The sequence below is a fragment of the Protopterus annectens genome, chromosome 1.part1 (assembly GCF_019279795.1).
Source record: "Protopterus annectens isolate FY-2018-M chromosome 1.part1, PAN1.0, whole genome shotgun sequence".
Lineage (NCBI taxonomy): Eukaryota > Metazoa > Chordata > Ceratodontiformes > Protopteridae > Protopterus > Protopterus annectens.
Genome location: NC_056726.1, coordinates 253,302,352 through 253,319,424, shown reverse-complemented (window position 1 = coordinate 253,319,424; position 17,073 = coordinate 253,302,352).

Genomic DNA, 17,073 nt, shown 5'->3' with positions numbered 1-17,073 from the left:
TTGTTATAGTAATTCATGTGGAAGGGTTTTGATTGCTTTTTCCATCTACCTAAATTACAGTGCAAGCTATCTAAACCATTTACAGTTCTCTGCAGGCAAGCATTTTACTAATAGCAATGTCTTGGCTAAATTACTGCTATCTATGTACACCAGACAAGGCTGCAAACTGTCCTATATACACTTCTTTCTTGCTGTCTAGCCTGTAACCCATGCTAAACTTAAGGAGCTGCATCTTGAGGGATGCTGCCATTTTCTTGTGTCTGGTACAAAATGTCCCCCAAACACCTCATCTATACAACATATGCAGAATATTAACTTTAGACTCTATGCACCAAGCTCTGCTATTTGATAGCTGGAGGGACCACATTTGTCAATAACAGGAAGCATTAGTTGATCTAAGATGATGTAGCTTAAGATGGTGGTTTAGGATTTTCTCTGTCACATCTCCATTTTGTGCAACTTAGCCTTAATACATAAAATCCAAACAATTGTAATTGTTTTGTGGGAAAGAAAACAATAATGTAGTCAGTATTGTCATATGTGCTGCAACCAAGCTAGAAGATTAGGGATTCCCACATTCCGGCAATTACATGGCAGCTCTGATTGTCAAGAATTATCGTATGGTAGACCTTTCTTTTCCTCAACTATGTGCTACAAAAATGGAATCTTAAATAGGCATTTTCATTTAACAGTCTCCTGGCGCTCTTTGTGCCTACCTGATATTCTGGCGCTCTTTGCACCTACCTGATAGTCTGGTGCTCTTTGTATCTACCTGATAGTCTGGTGCTCTTTGTACCTACCTGATAGACTGGCACTCTTTGTTCCTACCTGATATTCTGGCGCTCTTTGCACTTATCTGATAGTCTGGTGCTCTTTGCACCTACCTGATAGTCTGGCACTCTTTGTACCTACCTGATAGTCTGGTGCTCTTTGTACCTACCTAATAGTCTGGCACTCTTTGTACCTAGCTGATAGTCTGGTGCTCTTTGTACCTACCTGATAGTCTGGATCTTTGGTTTAACATTAACGTTTCACACTTTACCTTTAAATATCATTAATTAGATTTGGATTTGCAGAGTGTTGTTAAAGTCAAATTCCTGGATAGAGCCATCCTAAGATATGTGCTGAACAGCAGATATACACTTTCTAAAAGACTTGTTGCAACAGCAGAACTTTCAGAAAACAACATCAACTTTTCTGACTTCCTAAAAGTAAGAACAGAAAACACAGTGTAAGTCTGTAAGCCAACACAAAACTAAGCACTGTAGCCAGGGCTTAGGAAGTGTGTATAGCGACCATCAAAGCTTTTAAAAAAATATTAACAGTCCACAAAATGCCAGGAAAAAATGAAGTCTTTAATAATATCCATGTTCAATCCGTAAAATACATTCAAAACTGTCCGCTAAAACCACTTAAAACACAATCCTGTTTAGCACTTTCATCCCTCATTAACAGTGGGGACTTCATCAGAACCCTGATGTGTAGATATTATTAAACACTTCCATTTTTTTTGGCATCTTGTGGATTGTTAATATTTTTTAAAAAGCTTTGGTGGTCCCATTACACACTAAGCCTTGGTTAGACTTCCTACAAGTTCACTTTCCCAATAAACCAGTTCCAGACAAATTTGATTCTTTGCTCTCATATAGCTGAATACATAGTTCCACAAATGTTTACTGGTTCTTCTGCCAAGATAAATTGGAGGATCTCAAGTTTTGCCTGCACTCTTTATGTCTTAAATTTATAAGATTTTGATAATGAACACCATGGCTCTGGGTGACTTTAACTACCCATCCATTGACTGGGTAAATTACTCGTGCGCAAACTCACTTGTTCAAAGGTTCCTCGACTTTGTTAACTCCAGTGCCCTGGAACAGCTGGTTGATACCCCCACAAGGGGTGCCAACATCCCGGATCTGGTGCTTACCAATATGGGGGACCACTTTAGCACTCCCGCTGTGAGGTCTTCCCTGGTGAGGTCTGACCACAGATCAGTCTCATTCAAAGTAACTATCAAACCTGACCACCCCCCCAGCAGCAACTAAACTAAAAAACTTCTCCAAAGCAGATTATAACCTCTTATGGGATGGTATAAATAGCTTCATTGTACCTCCCCCCTCAGATGGAGCTGGCAACTATGCTGAGCTCTACACCAATGCTTTATACAAACATCTGTATAACTGCATTGACTCAGCTGTACCTGATAGGACCAAAACAAGTTCCTCAAGGAAGAGCAAACCTGCCTGGTGGACAACTGCCATTAACAAGCTTTACAATTAGAGGAAGAAATTACTGTCTAAGAGTAAGAGGGATTGAATCCTAAACTGGAAACACTCCCTCCTCAGCTTAAACAAGCAAATAAGCTTGTGAAGTCCTCCAAAGCAAAGTATGAATCCAAATTAGCATCCTTAACTAAGGACAACCTTAAGGCATTCTTGAGCTACATCTGTAACCTGAAAAGAAAGGCTCAGATTTGTGCTGTACTGGTAGTTAATGATACCACATATACTGAGTTTGTGGACATAGCTAAAAGTTGGCCGACAGGTTCTGTGAAAACTTCACTCCCGTGTTCCCATCATACATACCCTGTTACATCCCTACCACCTGTCTCTTACCTTGTATTTCAGGTCATAAATACCCTCTCTAAGGCTAAAAGCACAGCATCTATGGGACTAGATAACATCTCAGGCTGCGTCTTACATGGGCTCCAACAACAATTATCAACACCATTGGGGACTCTTTTCAGTTATAGTCTAAGCACTGGGTGCATCCCAACTGAATGGAAAATGGCCACTGTTATCCCTTGCACAAAGGTGGTGCTTCCACTGACCCCAAGAACTATAGCACTATTAGCCTGACTAGCCTTATCTACAAGGCCATGGAGTGAATCCTCATGGACCTTATCAACAGATATAGGTAATCTCCAAACACTTGATCCTACTCAATTTGGATTTGTCAAAGGGAGATCATGCTTGTTAAACCTGGTGGACTTCCTCGAGACAGTCACCAAGGCCCTAGATGAGGGAGAAATCTGTGCATACAGCCTACTTAGACTTAGCCAAAGTGCTTGACAATATTCCCCACTCAGGCATCATTGACAAACTCACCCAGCTAGGTATCATCCCTTATATCATTAGATGGGTCACTAACTGGCTCACTGATACAACCCATATAGTCAAATTAGGGGAGTCCATCTCCAACAGCAGACCCGTCACCAGTGGTGTTCCACAGGGATCAGTCCTGGGACCTCTACTGTTTGGAATCTATTTCTCTGAAGTACAAGCAAAAACTAAAGGTATGTGGCTGACAAATTTGCTGATGACTGCAAACTGGGAGCAGTCATAGATTCTCCTAATGATGTCAACATCCTACAAGAGGGTCTTACACAAACAAATGATTAGTGTCAAAGTCAGGGCCTTAACCTCAATGCAGAAAAATGTATTATCATCTTTTTTAGTAAGTGCAATGTTCCTGCTAAATACCATGTCAATAGCAACACCTTAAGTACGCACTAAATGGAGAGCCATCTGGGCGCACAGGTTGATAGCAACCTTACCTTTGGCCACCATGTCTCCACAGTGGTAAGAAGGGCATTCTATATTACTCATCTCATAAGTAAGGGCTTTGCCTCCAGAAAAAAAAGGAGTTATAACCTCCCTGTACTTTTCCCTCATCAGGCCTCCAGAAAGAAAAGGAGTTATAACCTCCCTGTACTTTTCCCCTCATCAGGCCAATAATTGAGTATGATGCCTGTTTTGGTTGTACCTTTCCAAGCACCTGCAACAACTGGAGAGACCACGAAGGTTCCTCACAAGGAAAATTCAAGGTCTTCAGCATCTGTCCTGTATGGATCATGTGAAATCACTGTCACTTTATTCTATTTCATACAAACTACTCAGAGGTGATCTCTGCCTTGCATACAAGGCAATCTCTGACCCTGATTTATTGGAAATGCTGCATATCCGTAAGTCAAATAATACATGGGTTACACACTCTAAAGACCTTAACCTGGTATGTGACACTAATGGGACTTGCTGGAAGGACAGATTTGTTTCCCAAAGTTACTACACCTTGGGAACAGACTCCCACTTCATGTCAAACAGAGCATCTCACTGGCCCTTTCCAAATGCAATCTGGACAATTGGATGGATAACCGTAAATTCACCCCGGGGGGGGGGGTTCCACCTGTGTTTCTCTCAGACAGGGGCAATAGGTGCTGATCATGGAAATAAGGGTAGAACTTGGCTAGACATTTAAGGACCCTAGGGCCATTAGTCTAATAACTTATATGATCCTATGATCCTATGATCCTATGACAGGCCCCATATTACTACAGATATATATAATCCAGCATTATTATAAGGTCAGAGAAAAGAAAAACCCTATCAAGTTGAAAATATTCTGACCACAATGGGTTCTTAGCAGTCTTCCTAATTTTGAATGAAACATTTTATTTTATTTAACATTTGTTAACTGGGAAAGTCCAACTTGGAATGAGCCAATTTTCAGTGGATGCCTGGGGAGAAGTGCTCCAGGTGCATGTCTTTGTAATGTGGGAGGAAACCCACACGAAAGCAGGGAAGACATGCAGACTTCACACAGAAGGCACCCCAGCTGAGAATCAGACTGGAGAACCTCTTGCTGGGAGGTGGCAACACAAACCACTGCACCACTGCTCCATCCCAAAAATTGATTCTATGTTTATATAAAGGATCTTGCTTTCTGTGGATAGCTGTGCAGATTGCACTATTTAAAACACAAAACATCTGCTGGATGTACAACGTGTCCATGGTTGATGGCCACCTCTGCACACAAGTGTCAGGTCCACCCTTCTTCTACTTAGTTATGGAATTCTGCTTCAGGATTACTATATGATACCTTAGGAGTGACGTTCCTTTGTTATGCCAGCATATGCTATTGTAGCTCACTTCATTCAAAAACTATTCCATTGGTATATGTCAGAACTTGGAAATGTCAGTTTACTACAACTGTTGCAAATCTGAGAAATCAACACTCCAAGACTTCCTCCTAACTCAATGGAATTTTGTTATATAAAACTCAAAGCTACACTGTCATTGTAAATGCACTTTGATCCAAAAAAAGAATTGTGGAGCAATTTTGTGAAGTACTCTTTTTTTTTTTAATGACAGATCTAGCAAATTTGATTATTTGCTTCCTTCTCTCACCTACCTCCTTCCAGATTATCTTTTTAGGTGTCCCTGTTGCCCACCATGGTTAGTTAGGAAGGTAAATAGTTCTCAGCAAATAGCATTTGTTAATATGTGTCCATTCTTCTGCTGCTTATTTCCATATTGTTTTCTGTCACCTATATCTGTGAACATAGTAAAGCAATATTTCTTTGCTCTCAGGTGTAACAGCTACTGTGGAGTCTTATCGATACTCAATATTTGTATGTATGCATGAGTTTGTGTGTGTGTGTGTTGTCTGTACATACACACACACACACATATATATATATATATATATATATATATATGTATATATATATATATATATATATATATATATATATATGTGTGTGTGTGTGTGTATAGGGCTTCTGAATATAATAAATATATCATCAGCAATGCAAATGTTTATATGCAGCTGTGCATGAGCTGTGCAATAGTATCTACTCATTCAAACATAAAACGTAAAAATACAAACGAAAACATTCCCCGGGATTCATGAAGCTCGGCACAAGGATGGCATTAGCCTTGCGCCGACTGTGTGGTGTAGAGATGGCGCAGCAGCACCACATGCATGATAATGAAGGCGTGCTGCTGTAACGGCCACGTGCATAGGAAATGTGTATGAGTGCAGGGGGCGTGTCCAAGCGCTGCATGGAGGCATGATCATGTCGGCTGCATACGCGCAACCTAAAATGCTGACTAGTACAGCCTGCCTGCAATAGTAATCACTCCTGTCAGTGTCCGTGGATACTGAAATGTATGCAAAGCATACAAGACAACTTCCAAACACCACAATAAGAAGTAAACACAAAGGCACGTAGCTGAATATTGAGTCCCCGTCACTCAAACAAAGATATTTAAAACCCCGTGCCCGTATTCTATTGTAGTGTCGCTAGTTATACCAAGTGGAAGCAAAATGCACCATGTTAGCGTGCCGCCAATTGCCAAGCCTAGCCCAATGGTTTGGGTTACCACCTGTCCCACATTGTGAGGGACAGTCCTCATCTAGGCAGGTGTGTCCATACCAAATTCATAATAAATGTGAAATGTCCTGCGATAGTAGGACATAATTATGTCCCATATGTTATCAAATAGTCCCATACAGTACGTATGTCCATATATAAAATACATATATGTTACAAGAAACAGAATAAGCAAGTTAATGAAACAGAATAAGCAACTACACCGCTACAACAATGAAAGCTTATATGTAGGCATGAAACTAAAGTACTATCCTTTGTAATGACCGTGGGTATGTGTTGGCCTGTAAACTAAGATGTGTGCCACGAAAATGTCCCATCCAGGTCATATGAAGAGGTGGCAACCCTACCAATGGTCAGAGCATTCACCCAATATCTGCCCATTTACGGTCCAAGATGTCCTTACCAGGACGGCCCATAGATAAACGGGTATTACACGGATCTACCTACCATGTCATGAAAGATAAGCATTTGCGAGTACCTATGTGTGTGACGTACAGCATGTGGTTAATCTGAAATGTTAGTGTGGACCTCACAACCATATTGGTCCCAGAGATATGTAGTGTACGCAATGTGTTCTGTTGACTGTGCCATGGGCCATCAGCTAAAGAAGGGGTGAATGCTGATTGTGGAATATGGGGGTGGGGGGTGATGGGTAATGTAATATATCACCAATGGGAGACTGGGTTGGATGCACAATAGGTGAACTGGAGGTCTACGAGGGAGCGGTGTGTGAATCAGGAAGATAACCAAAGAACAAATATACACATCCGCAATACAATCCCACAAACATGTGAACATTAAAATGTGCAATACACATGTACAGAAATGTTACCAGCACATACCCACATAATGGTCTGGCCTGAACTGAGCCATCCAACCCCAACACACCTGGATACATAACTGAATACCCATCATCCCCTTCACAGCACACCCCCCCTTCCTGAACGTCCAACAAAACTAGCCATACTCGGGCTGCTAGATAGGTGCGGCCATATCTGCACATAGTGACCCCTACCCATATCTAGTAGTTAGTCTCACCCTAGGCATTCTCAGGATTGCAAACTATGTATCCCTTGCATGTATAACTCTACCTTACAGCTGTAAAGCAAAGATGGTCATCGTTCCCCACAATTTTTGGATATCTCTCATAGGATATGTATCTGTTCTAAACATTAGACTTGGTGTCACGACATGATGTCCAGTCCTGTATACATCTGGACACAAGTTGTATGAGCAGTAGCTGTCCACAAGACTGCTCAGCCTCCAGCCGGTCCTGCAGAACCTACAACCCGGGATTAACCACCTGACCGTGATGCACGTCTCCCCACATGCATTATCGAGAATATATACCTTACACATTCACATAGTGGCACTGTAAAGCAGATGTAAGTAGGATTACCACCTGCCCCACCTTGTGAGGGACAGTCCCTTTTTTGTTAGTTGTGTCCAGACCAAATATAATCCAATGGCAAATGTCCTGTGATAGTAGGAAATATGTCCCATATATCATGTAACAGTTGCATAAAACAGTTATTTATGTAAAATACTCAAAGTTACAAGAAACAGGTGAAGCAAACAAACCGCTACAAGAATAAGTGTTCATTTAAGGAAATAAGTAAAGTTCTAACCTTTGTAGTGACCGTGGGTATGTGTCGACCTGTAAAGTCTGATGTGTGTCCCGAAAATGCTCCACTTTGGCCATATGAAAAGGTGGCAACCCGAGACGTAAGCTGGTATGCAAGCGTGTATGCATGACAGTAGGTGGCGGTGATTCAACGGTATGGGAAATGTAAATGAGCATGTAGGTGTATATGCATGTGTATGTACAGACCGATATATACACACACACACACACACACACACACACACACACACACACATATATATAAATATATGTAGATATGAAGAATGAACATGGTCACAATATAGGAAATCCCCGTAATAGTTAGTGCTGTTATATATCAGGATGGCCATTGGTGAGCACACCTCTGCATCTCCAACCACAGGTAGAACGCTAAAAGTGGAACGAATGATCTCCCCTTGCTATGTCTGACTTTCAGCTAGGTACAGGGCAGTCCTGGTCCCCAGTTGGCGAAGCCTAAACCCGGAAGACCATATGAACACCCTAAAAATCGAACACACGTATGTGCCAGGACTATAGGCTGTAGAGGTCTGAATATCCTCGGAGTGAGTCAACATGTGGCATGAGTCCAGAGCAGTAGGGAATAGGGAATGATGCATGTGTAGTAGTGCGTTTTTCCCAACAGGTAAATGGATGCCTGCTGTGTAAGTGAAGTGATGAGGCATGTGTTCGGCTAACTATGCACCATGGGTATACATATAAATGAGGTAGAACACCAATAGTGTAGTGGTTAGAACATCCGCCTAATGAAAAGGCATTCACGGTTCAAGGTCGACAATAGCACATATCATTTTCCTTGTGGAATTAATGTTGCTCTGCTGTAAAGCCAACATTTAAACATGTAAAGGTGAACATGTGTATCACATGGGACTATTAACCAGTTCCTTTCAATCAAAGTGGTATTGTCATAATGTATAAGGCACAAATAAGCATAAATAAATGACAGTAAACATATGTAATGCACAGTAAGCATAGGCGAGTGCGCCTGCTCCGGTTTAAGCAGCTCCCAGCATAGGAAATGTATGTTTGTATGTACAGATGTAACATATATATATGTATATATATATATATATATATATATATATATATATATATATATATATATATATATATATATATATATATATATGTATATATATATATATATATATATATATATATATATATATGAAGAAAAAGAAAAAAAATATATCTGCTTTTACTGTATTTGTGTTTCTTCCTACTTTATTTTGCTTTTGTGTCATCTTAAAAGTACTCAGTTGTATTTATTACTGCTTGGTGTAACTCATTCTAAGCCTTTTAGTTTAAGCACTTGGGCTTCAGACCCAGTGTTTTAAGAAGGTTTGTGGTCTGCACTGTAGTGGCAGAACAGGTAGCTTACATCCTTCTAAGTTGGGAACTGCTGATTGAGGGCTCAGTGTCTGTTATTCTAAAAGTGTATTAATTCTGGTTTAAGCACTTGGGCTTCAGGCCAGTTATTTTACATTAAGAGGGTTCGTGGTCTGCACTCTTGTGGGAGGAGAAGCTGGACTCTGCCCTTCTGAGCTGGGAATTTCTGGTTAAAGGCTTATAGTGCCTGCATATTTGAACTGCTTCTTACTGAAATTGGTACACCTTGTTTGCAGTAGCATAGACTAGATCCAGGCCTGCTGAATCTAGCTTTGTTTGTATAACTTGAGCACTAATCCAGGCATTCTTTAAAGTATTCAATTGTATTTATTACTGCTTGGTAGTAACTTGATTAAAGTGTAGCTATCATTCTAAGTCTTTTGGATTAAGCACTTGAGCTTCAGACCAGTTGTTTTACATTAGGAAGGTTTGTGGCCTGCACTGTGGTGGCAGGACAGGTAGCTTACATCCTTCTAAGTTGGTAACTGCTGATTGTGGGCTCAGTGTCTGTTATTCTAAAAGTGTATTAGTTCTGGTTTAAGCACTTGGGCTTCAGGCCAGTTATTTTACATTAAGAAGGTTCGTGGTCTGCACTCTTGTGGGAGGAGAGGCTGGACTCTGCCCTTCTGAGCTGGGAATTTCTGGTTAAAGGCTTATAGTGCCTGCATTTTTGAACTGCTTCTTACTGAAATTGGTACACCTTGTTTGCTGTAGCATAGACTAGATCCAGGCCTGCTGAATCTAGCTTTGTTTGTATGCTTGTTGTTTGTTTGCTTGTTATTTCCCTGAAACGCTAATTCCACCTAAAACGCAGCTTTTCAGCGCTTCTGTGGATCCCTAGTGATATCTCCATTGCATACTGTACTTATTTTCTTGTTTCACTTGAAAGAAAGTTACTGTTTGTCGTTTTTGCATTTAAGTTACCTGTAACACATTGCATTTAAGTTACCTGGCACTTGCTCAGTAAGTCAGCACTAAAAAATTAAAAGCACTACACCCTCACAAACTCCCCTTGAGTACCTTGTTCCCCATTGGCCCTTTTTTCAATTATAAAGGAATTCCCAATACTATTCTAGCATGTCCAAAGGTCAGTTGTCAATCTCCTCTCTGGTCCAGCTGGTGAATCTGAGAATCTTGAGGCAATGTTACAACTGCCTCATGTACACAGACAACCCTCTCCTCCTCCCAACAAATTCCAACACATGTGAGAGATGCAACCATATAGCCAAACTGGAGGCTTACCTCTCTCAACTCAGTACTGGCATAACCAGTCAGGAGGAGAAGGAAACCACACTCACTACAATTCCAGTCTCACATAGACCTACCACAACAGCAAACCAAATACATAAACACACAAAAACATACTCGGAGGCTCTAAATAAAAATCTGCCTAAGCAGCAGAGACCTCCAAAGCAGACACCCAAGCAACTGCTACCCCAAAACAAAACAAGTGCAACACATAGCTCACAAAGCCAGTGTGCCGAACAGTCACAGCCCTTAAGGCTAAACAACACACCTGATACACTTGTAATAGGTGACTCTATCGTCAGGCACACTGACGTCCCGCTCACCAGGCTGAACAAGGAGAAGGTCACGGTGAGTTGCCTGTCGGGTGCTAGGATCCGCCACATAGCACAAGCACTGAGGTCACTCCAAGGCAAGTACAAATATGACTCAGTCATTGTCCATGCTGGTGTGAATGACCTGAGACGTACCTCCCTGGACTACATGAAAAGAGACATAGAGGAGCTCTCTGAGCATAGGTTCATAGGTTCATACTAGGCTATCTGCCCTAGGGCATTTATAAGCCTAGCCAGAGTGTGTTTGCTTTCGCCACCCATTTTAAATTAATTTTGCTATGCCTTTTTTTGAGGTTAGTATACTGTGCCTCTGTCTAACAGTGACACAGAAGTGATAGCCGGGGTAAACCTATGATCTCCCATCCACTCATCAAGATTCCTCTTGAAGAGAGTCAATGTGGGACTCTGCCTAACCTGGACTGGGATTTTATTCCAGAGTGAAGGGAGCCTCTGGGTTATGAATCTGTCCCTCCAGCATGTCCTATTTATTTCAGTGCTGAGGTTGAAGTCTCGAGCGCATGGGATTTGATTTTCTGAGGTGCAGCATGTCCATTAATTCGGTTGGACATGGCTTTATGCCAGGCACAGATTGCCTCTGAGCAGGCGGTATGCCACTGAGTAGAGCTGGAGTTTCTTTAACCGGGCAGCATATGGCATCTGTTTGAGCCCTTTGATCCTCTTGTTGAGGTACTTTTGGGGTCTTTCCAGTTGCTGCAGGTGTCTGGTAAGGTACATCCCAAAAGGGGCATTGTACTCAATGATGGGCCTGATGAGGGATGAGTAAAGAGGTACGATGACCTCCCCTGATCTAGATGTGAATCCCTTCATGATTAGGTGGCCTATATAAAATGTTTTTCTAACCACTTTGGCCACGTGGTTGTCAAATGAGAGATTGCTATCAACTTGGGTCCCCAGGTCCCTAATGACTTCTTCTGTACTTAATGGATTAAAACCTATGTGGTAATTTGTGGGCACTTTGTTTTTGCAAAAGGGGATGACTATACACTTTTTGGCATTTAGCTTGAGGCCATGGCTCTGGCACCAGTTGTCTGTTTCTATGAGGCCCTTTTGGAGGATGCTTGTGTCGGCTGGAGAGTTGATTATGGCGCCCAGTTTGCAGTCATCTGTGAACTTGGTCAGCCACAGTCCTTCTGTGTTGGCCTGTACCGCCGAGAAATATATACCGAATAAGAGGTCCCAGGACTGAGCCTTGTGGGACGCCACTTGTAACTGGTTTGGAGTCTGACATGGCTCCAGCAATTCTAACCATGTGAGTTCTGTCCTTGAGCCAGTTTGCAACCCATCTAGTGACATAGGGGTTTATATTTAAGCTGGTGAGCTTATCTATAATGCCCAAGTGGGGTATTGTATCGAAGGCTTTTGCGAGGTCCAGGTAGGCTGTGTGGACCACCTTCCCCTCGTCAATGGCCTTGGTGACTGTTTCAAAGAAATTGACCAGGTTTAAGAGGCAGGATCTGCCCTTAACAAAGCCAAACTGGGTAGGATCCAGTGTCTGTAGGTCCCAATATCTTTATTTATGAGGTCCATGATGATCCTTTCCATAGTTTGCAGAGCAAGCTAGTCAGGCTTATGGGGTGATAGTTTCCAGGATCCGTTGAGGCACCACCTTTGTGGAGAGGGACCACTGTTGCTGTACGCCAGTCTTTGGGTACATATCCTGTAGTAAGGCTAAGATTGAACAGTAGTTTTTTCTTTGATTTTAGCTCTTCTTGGAGTTCATGTAGGACGCAGCCTGGGACACCATCTGGTCCCATTGATGCTGTGTTTTTTGCTTTGGAGAGGGCGGCTCTTACCTGAGCATCTGAGATGTCAGGGGGGCAGCACTCTTTTGGGATAGATATTTGCCCTTTTGGTGGGGAGAAGGGGGAGAAGTTTGCACTGAACCTGTCAGCTAGGATGTTGGCAATGTCTGTGGGCTCGGTGTATTTTTTGTCACTTTGGACTAATTCTGAGCATATTTCTGAGACTAATTCTGTAGCCCAGGCCGGTATGACCCTGAGCTTGAGTAGCATCTTACCCTCACCAAGAATGATGCCACAATATGAAGACAAGATGATCAATTTCAACAACTGCCTTAAGCATTGGTGTCAGTCAAAGGGGATCCACTGCCTGTCAGCCTGGGATGACATGCTCAACAAGCCACGATGCTTCGCTTGGGACGGCTTGCACCTGTCACACCTGGGCTTTCGGATATTGGCAAAGGCTCTTGCTACATCCATAGTGCCTTTTTTAGGCAAGGCTCAAAAGACAAACTCACCTCCATAGGTATCACAAGGGATAAGAAACTAAGAGTAATGCTACTCAACGCCAGAAGTCTAAACCTCAAGATGCACACACTCAAAACTCTCCTTAGCATGGAGAACATCGATATCTGTGCAGTAACAGAAACCTAGTTCAAGGCTCCCGAGAGCACCCCAGTACTACCAGGTTATACCTCATACCATGCTTTTCGGCCCCAAAACTTGGACCGAACCACAAATGGAGGGGGAGTATCAATATTCGCCAAAGATACCCACACCTCCAGGTTGGTGGCACAGCACGAAGCATCAGAGACTATCTGTGTGCAACTAACAGTGGGTAAAACTGCCTTCCAGTTTATAGCCTGCTACAGACCACCCTCCCAAACCCAGGAACCCCACTCGGCCTTCCTGCGAACACTGGAAAATATGAAGGTCTCTCCAAACACCATTATATTGGGCGACTTCAACTATCCAAACATAGACTGGGAGCATTACTCTAGCTCCAGCACCCTAGCCCAAAGGTTCCTAGAATTTATAAACTCAAATGCTATGGAACAACTTGTTACCACTCCCACAAGAGGGGAAAACATACTGGACCTGATCATCACCAACATGGGACTCTATGCTCCAGATCAGAAGTGTATCCCTCACTGGTAAGATCAGACCATAAACTAATCTCACTGGATATTCACATCCCGACCCCACCCCCTGCCCAGAAAACCACAGTGAAAAACTTCTCTAAAGCAAATTTCACACTCCTCAAAACCAAGGTGGAATCCTTCAAAGCCCCCGGGCCTGTGGAAAATATGGCCCAGACCACAGAATCCTTTATAAATGCATTCTATGAACACCTTCAGGAATGCATGGATCATGCAATCCCAAATAAAACCAAGACCCAATCCTCCAAAGGGAGACATCCTGTCTGGTGGACCCCAGCCATAAACAAACTATACAATAGAAGGCGGAAGTTACTACATAACAGAGCAAAATCCCAAAAAGGGAAGGCATCTCTGATCAGTATTAGCAAAAAACTACGGGCACTCATAAAATCATCTAAGGCCAGCTTCGAGAGAAAAATTGCACAGAACACTAAGGATAATCACAAGGCTTTCTTTAGTTATGTTAGGAACCTGGGTGGGAATTCCCAGATATGCTCAGAATTAGTCCAAAATTACAAAAAATACACCGAACCCACAGACATTGCCAACATCCTAGCTGACAGGTTCAGCAAACCCTCCCCACCAAAGGGCAAATATATATCCCAGCAGAGTGCTGCCCCCCTGACATCTCAGATGCTCAGGTAAGAGCCGCCCTCTCCAAAGCAAAAAACACAGCATCAATGGGACCAGACAGTGTCCCGGGCTGTGTCCTACATGAACTCCAAGAAGAGCTAAACCCAAACATAAAACTACTGTTCAATTTCAGCCTTACTACAGGATATGTACCCAAAGAGTGGAGTACAGCAACAGTGGTCCCTCTCCACAAAGGTGGTGCCTCAACGGATCCTGGGAACTATCGCCCCATAAGCCTGACTAGCTTGGTCTGCAAAGCTATGGAAAGGATCATCATGAACCTCATAAATAAAGATATTGGGGACCTACAGAGACTGGATCCTACCCAGTTTGGCCTTGTTATGGGCAGATCCTGCCTCTTAAACCTGGTCATTTTCTTTGAAACAGTCACCAAGGCCATTGACGAGAGGAAGGTGGTCCACACAGCCTACCTGGACCTAGCAAAAGCCTTCAATACAATACCCCACTCGGGCATTATAGATAAGCTCACCAGCTTAAATATAAACCCCTATGTCACTAGATGGGTTGCAAACTGGCTCAAGGACAGAACCCACATGGTTAGAATTGCTGGAGCCATGTCAGACTCCAAACCAGTTACAAGTGGCATCCCACAAGGCTCAGTCCTGGGACCTCTCTTGTTCGGTATATATTTCTCGGAGGTACAGGCCAACTCAGAAGGACTGTGGCTGACCAAGTTCACAGATGACTGCAAACTGGGCGCCATAATCGACTCTCCAGCCGACACAAGCATCCTCCAAAAGGGCCTCATAGAAACACACAACTGGTGCCAGAACCATGGCCTCAAGCTAAACGCCAAAAAGTGTATAGTCATCCCCTTTGGCAAAAACAAAGTGCCCACAAATTACCACATAGGTGGTAATCCATTAAGTACAGAAGAAGTAATTAGGGACCTGGGGACCTAGGGACCCAAGTTGATAGCAATCTCTCATTTGACAACCACGTGGCCAAAGTGGTTAGAAAAACATTTTATATAGCCCACCTAATCATGAAGGGATTCACATCTAGATCAGGGGAGGTCATCGTACCTCTTTACTCATCCCTCATCAGGCCCATAATTGAGTACAATGCCCCTTTTGGGATGTACCTTACCAGACACCTGCAGCAACTGGAAAGACCCCAAAAGTACCTCACCAAGAGGATCAAATGGCTCAAACAGATGCCATATGCTGCCCGGTTAAAGAAACTCCAGCTCTACTCAGTGGCATACCGCCTGCTCAGAGGCGATCTGTGCCTGATGTATAAAGCCATGTCCAACCCGGAATTAATGGACATGCTGCACCTCAGAAAATCCAAATCCCATCGAGCTATGCGCTCAAAAGACTTGAACCTCAGCACTCAAATAAATAGGACATGCTGGAGGGACAGATTCATAACCCAGAGGCTCCCTTCACTCTGGAATAAAATCCCAGTCCAGGTTAGGCAGAGTCCCTCATTGACTCTCTTCAAGAGGAATCTTGATGAGTGGATGGTAGAGCGTAGGTTTACCCTGGGTATCACTTCTGTGTCACTGTTAGACAGAGGCACAGTATACTAACCTCAAAACAGGGCATAGCAAAATTAATTTAAAATGGGTGGCAAAAGCCAAACACACTCTGGCTAGGCTTATAAATGCGCCAGGGCAGATAGCCTAGTATGAACCTATGAACCTATATATAATATATATATATATATATATATATATATATATATATATATATATATATATATATATGTATGTATATACACATATATACACATACATATATATATATATATATATATATATATATATATATATATATACACACACACACACACACACACACACACACACACACACACACACACACACACACACACACATATATGTGTGTATAGAAATATATCTACATACATGAGAAATATATATGTGTGAGCAGTATAATGATATTACTCAGTCCTCAGGCAAACAGGGAGACACACACACACACACACACACACATGGCAAGTGTGGGACTAGAACACCGACCTAACTACTTTATTACACTGCATCATTACACAGTTACAGAACGCGCTGCCAAGATCTGGGAGACAGCACTCCCAGAGGTGTATTTGTAGATGGATGACATCATCGGCTTGCTAACGGTGGGTATAAGAAATGTATGGAGTGTGAGCAGTCAACTATCCGTGTTGATGTCCCCCATCTTAGGCCGTACTGACTACCTATACATGTGTATTCTCTGTGGTGCATCATGTAGGTGCACAGTACTGTAATGACGATTTGCACATAGGCAGGGGTCCATATACCACCAGTAGCAACTGTGTGTGAGTGTGTGTTACTGTGTTGGTGAAGCCGTGAGTGTGTGTGTTACAGTGTCACTGAATACATGTGTGTCAATACCTGAGTGTTTGGGTGCAGTGTGTGTTGGCTTCCTGTCATGGGAACGTGTATTACTGATTCCCATTGAGGCATCACACTTCCCACTGGCCTCTACCCTTGTAATCAGCTAGACCACTCTCTTACCTCACCACCCCATGTAACTGTACCTGTGATGTCACCCTTTATGGATGTCATGTCTGTGGCTACAGTAGCTTAATACACAGCTATCATGCTCTTGGAATGGTAAATGTGTATGTAACATGGGACATTCTCACTGGTGTGTGGCAGCTACACGGTTCATGTTGGTATATTCATACATACCTGTGAGTAGTCCACATTGACATATGGGTCACTTAACTGCAAACACCAATAAAA